A 5,613-nucleotide genomic window follows, 5' to 3' on the forward strand; every position below is an offset into this window, starting at 1 on the left:
CGTAAATCACTAGGATCGAACCACGTAAATTCTTTTGTGTTCTTTACATTTCTTTTATGTGCTGTTTACAAGTTCTTTATTTTATTCATTACAAATCTTGGCATCTGAGTTGGAAGCATTAACACAGTAAGCAACTCAAAGCTATAACGAGTGGTATCAAGAGCTGAGGTTCAGATGGGAAATGCCAAGTTCGACATAGAGAAGTTCAATGGAAAAAATGATTTTGGGTTATGGAGGATCAAGATGAGAGCTCTTCTAGTTCAGCAGGGCCTTCAGGATGCACTTCTTGGTGAAAAGAACATGAATTCTTTGTCTGAAAAAGTAAAAACTGAGATCTTGCAGAAGGCCCACAACACTTTAATTCTTTCCATTGGTGACAAAGTCTTGAGAGAAGTTGCCAAGGAAGAGACAGCTGCAGGGGTTTGGCTAAAGTTAGAAAGCCTCTATTTGACCAAATCCTGGCAAATCGACTCCATAAGAAGACCAAGCTTTACACCTTTAAAATGACCCCAGGTATGTTTATGGAAGAACATCTTGATGAGTTTAACAAGATCATCTTGGATCTTGCAAACATAGACATTAAAATTGACGATGACGATCAAGCTATTTTGCTACTAAGTTCTTTAGACACCTCGTATGCAAATCTTAAAGAGACTATAATGTATGGTAGAGAAAGCTTGACCTTAGATGAAGTGCAGTCTATCTTGCACTCAAGAGAATTGCAAAACAAGGCTGACACAAAAACAGAAATTGAGGAAGGTTTGACAGTAAGGGGTAGAGCAGAAAAATAAAGTCACAAGGGAATGAATAACAAATCGAGGTCAAAATCAAAAGGGAAACAACTCAAGTGTTTTGTATGCCACAAAGAAGAGCACTTTAAAAGAGACTGCCCTGAGAGGAAACAAAATTCTGGAAACAAACCTAAGGGAGAAGGAAATGTTGCTGTTGTATTAGATGGATATGACAGTGCTGAAGTGTTGAACGTCTCTGAGGTAGATTCTGGCAAGGAATGGATCTTAGACTCAGGGTGTTCATTTCACATGTGCCCCTCGAAATCATGGTTTGAAACTTTCACTGAAATAGATAGAGGGCAGGTGATACATGGAAAGCCTAGTTTCCATTAGTGGATTAATTAATTAATTATGATTTATATCAACTTTGTTCATGTTAATAATATTTGATATCAATATATATATACAGTAGTACTGATCTTCACGAGTTTGGTACTTAACGAATGCTGGATTATCTTTCTATATTTTTCAGTGGTGATTAAAAGCATTCGTTGTATGCATTAAAGCGATTTTAATAAAAACAAGCTTTGATTTCTAAAACAATATGGCAAATTCTTCTCAATGAAGTTGCCAGCCAATGCCCTCTTAAATGTTTTGGTAAACATTTCTTTTAAAATCCAAACAAGATAATAATCTCTATGGTGTCTCTTTTTGTGGAAAGCAATATGCATGAACGACCCGGCCTGCTGTCCTTCAAAATTTCTCCGATCTGCATGCTGATCAGTCGAACATTGAGTTACGTAATCGCTCGATCTTTAAGAAAAAGTAACCATATATGTTTCCAATAACATTCAAATTAAATCACTTAATTTGCATAATTTATAATCTTCATCGACTAATTTCTAAACAAACATATATGCAAATTTCTATGTTAAGTTCACAAATTAAAATAATTTCTCAGCTTTTTCTCAGTGCATGATATATTTTTATTGACCCTAGTACTACTTCTGATCTTTCATATAAAATATATATCTTAATATCTGTCATTAAATATATATTGTAGTACTAGATCATCTACATGTATTAATATAAAGCTGCGCCTCATGATTATTGGGTTGAACTCTGTGAGATCTGTAGTACTGTACGTGAGTTCAAGCTGCTAGGATGCATGCATGAGAGCTTTATCGATCTCTTTGATTCGAAATTAAAGAATATTGCCGTTGCATGCATTTTTGTGGCCAGAGACGCGTGGATCGTGTATGGTAAATTTCGTAAATGCGCACCATATATATGACATGATCCATTTGACATGGGATGATGATGATGATGCAGAGCTTTAATTTAATTGGTTCATGATAATCCATGCTCGATTGATGGATGAGTAATTATTCATTAATGCTCTTTGCATATATAGAATTATACCCAACTGCTACAACTTAGCAAATCAGAAATTTTTAATTTGAAAGCATGCAATTACGAATTAATTAAATCTAGCGGCTTTTTATAATTTGGATTAATGATTTCATTATCAGTAATTGGTTGTGTCGTGGTTTATATTGTACGTACTGCATATATAAAATATTTTACAAAACGTTTAGGTCAGAGATCGAACCACTAAACAAATTTGTTTGGTCTTGCCAATGGAATCTGATCTTTAATTAGATGATCATCATGTTACGTCTGAAATGAAGATTTCCTTAATCGGATGTTGTTTAATTTCTTTCCGGATCTCCCCATTGAAAATTTCTTTAGGACCTGTTTGGGAATACAACTATTCTTAGATATATTTTTAATTTCAAAGATCACTCAAACACAAATTAAACATTTTTCATTTTCAAATCATCAACTTTTTTATCTAATCATTACCTAATCATTACAGCTTAATTGTCCAAACTCACAAGCAAAATACAAAACCCTATAAAACTCTTCCAAACAAAAATTCTATTAAAAAATTATATTCAAACAAATTTTTAACCGTATAATATTTTTATTCAATTTTTTCTCTCATTTCTCAAAAACTAATAAAAATCTTAACTCAAACTATTTTACTATTATTCACAAACTATTTCACTATTTTTTACAACTACTCTTAAATATTCTTACTATCCAAACGAGCTCTTAATTAGCTGGAACTAAATAAAATGAATGCTTACTCTCCCTTTATTCAATTTACACAACTTCAAAGATAAAGTCTTAACCCATTAGTCAAAGAGTTTTGCTATTCATCATCCCTATATACCACACACCAAATCTTTTTTTATTTTTTTATTTTTTAAAATTTTTAAGTTTTTATTTTTCCTTAAACTTATTGAATTATTATACCCATTTCCATATATCACACATTTTGTAAGATTAAAATATATATATATATATATATAAATATATATAGTATGTGATGTGTGAAGATGATGCATAAAATTTTTCTTATTCAAAGTGGGTGGATATTCTCATGTACATATATTGCCATCTTCGATTTTGTATTTAAATCTATTAATTTCTTAAGCCTTTGGTGAATCTCAGTTGTTATGTGGAAAGGTCCAATCAAACCCTAAGAATAAGAAAAACAAAAACAAAAAGATCAAATAGCTAGCTAGAAAATATACAGTGTTCACTTGCATGTGGCAATGTCTATCAATATTACCTATAACAGTAATGTTAATTAATGCCATGCAGTACTAGATCTTCTTTTGTAGAAAACAAGGATATATAATATATAGAATCCTTAATTCATTAGAAAATATATATACATCTGGATCCTCTGTATTAATTTTAAATATCTTTCCACCTTGTAGTACAGCCACTATAAAGGGAAAAAAAATGTTTATTTCTTGTTAGTTATATATTTATTATTAAAATTAGTATTTTTTTATTAAAATGAGTATATTATTATCATAAATAATTATATTCATTATAAATAATTCATCATAAATATTTATTTTTCTTGAAACGAGCTCTAAAATGTTTTCCATTTTTATGTCAGGATTCAAGACTATAGCTTTATGCATTCATTCCAAATATTCTTCCCACAATCATTTTTGTCTTTTTCACAAAATGCAATATCTCAAAAATCTGCTCATCAAATGGTCAACTGATCAGGAATGGGATAAGTTTAGCAATTTATTATGGGTGGGTAACGTACGTAGGTCTATATTAAGTTCAAATATATCAATCAAGAAGACCTCGATCAACAAACAAATTAATACCCAACAACTTATAATTATTTCAATCCTGCTGTTTCATAATCCTCATGATCAGCTCCATCGATCCATGAGCGAGTCTCAATTATATATAATGCTACAGTATTATTCAATATTATTTCATCCTTGCATATTTCAAAAATAATTACCTTCTGGCCTGTTTATTATTGGTGGGTAACGTACGTGTAGGCCCAGGCCCAAGCCTCGACCCACGTGCCAGGGTTGGGATGGGCCAAGACTATGTGGAAGGCTCAAGGGAGCAAGCAGGGCAAGAACCCTCCTATGAGGGCCGGAGATTGTGCAACATGACACATTGACCGTCAAAAGCATGCAAGTCCTAACACCACTAATCAACAACGACAAGAGAGCCCGTCTGGAGCCACGCCGCAATTAATAGGGCAAGAGCGAGCCTGATCGAGGCCACACCGCATTTAATGATGCAAGAGTAGGCGCCCACGATGGGGCCACGCTACATTCAATGTATTCAGAAGACGACACGTAATAGGGGTGCCCGCCCCCGTTTCCGCTCCACTCTCACATGGCGAGGCGGGCAACCCCGCTCCGCCCATAAGGGGGCAGGGCCCCCGCCTAGCATCTAGGACCCCTAGTGGGGGCGGGTGGTGGGGAGGGCCCAACCCCGCCCCTAATTTCTCCCACCCCGCCCCTGCTTACATTTATATATATATATATATATATTATATACATATATATATAAACATAAATATATATTTATATTTTATAAATTGTGTATATATAAATATATATTAAAATTTATTAGATTTATTCACAAAATATGCATTGACAAATTTAAAAACTACATAGTTTAAAAATTAATACACTACAATTTACACAAAATATGCACTAGCAAACTTAAAAATTAAATAGTTTTTAAATTATAGTCATATTTACAAAATTTCAATTTATAATTTGGATCTAAAAATGTATTTTTAATTACTTTTAAACTTATAAATAATTTTTAAATCAAATAAATGTGGTGTTTTTTTTTAAGTGAAAAGAGGCGGGACGAATTGAGAATCCACCCCACCCCAGCATCCCATGGGGGGGGGACGGGGGGGAAAACCCCACCTCCCGCCTCATGCGGAGCGGGGCGCGGGGAAAGGCTGCCCCTGCCTCGTAGGGGGCGGGTAGCACCCCTAGCATGCAACGAAAATGCCCTTCTAGATGTCAAGAATAACCTTGGCCAAGCTTGACAGGATTAATGGGAGGCAGGAGGTTGGCAAGGACGTGTTATCTCAATACGAAGCTAAATACGGGGGTCATCATCCCCTCAGGCCCCGCCTCCACCATGTATAAATACCCCTCACTCAAGCAAGAGGGGTGACTCACATTCTTAAAACACTTCTTAGTTATCTTATTCTTGCACTTCTGATCTCTTCATCTTCAATCTTGGACTGACTTGAATGTCGGAGGTACAACAACCCTCGAGCTCCCCCATTCTTCTCCTTGTAGGGAAGTGTCTGAGTACTGCTGGCGTAGAGTTGTCCAGACCCCCGAAACACGATATCAATAGTCATGTTTATTGTAATCAAATGATGCCTTAATACTTGAAATGCCTGATCCCTTAGAATATTCCAATAATGAGTAACTAGAGAAGTGCATTTTATGATTAACTAGTTAAGCATGAGTGATAGGTTTTTGAGCATACTTAATTAGTCTTTCGGTAC

This window comes from Juglans regia, chromosome 11 (assembly GCF_001411555.2).
Source record: "Juglans regia cultivar Chandler chromosome 11, Walnut 2.0, whole genome shotgun sequence".
NCBI lineage: Eukaryota > Viridiplantae > Streptophyta > Magnoliopsida > Fagales > Juglandaceae > Juglans > Juglans regia.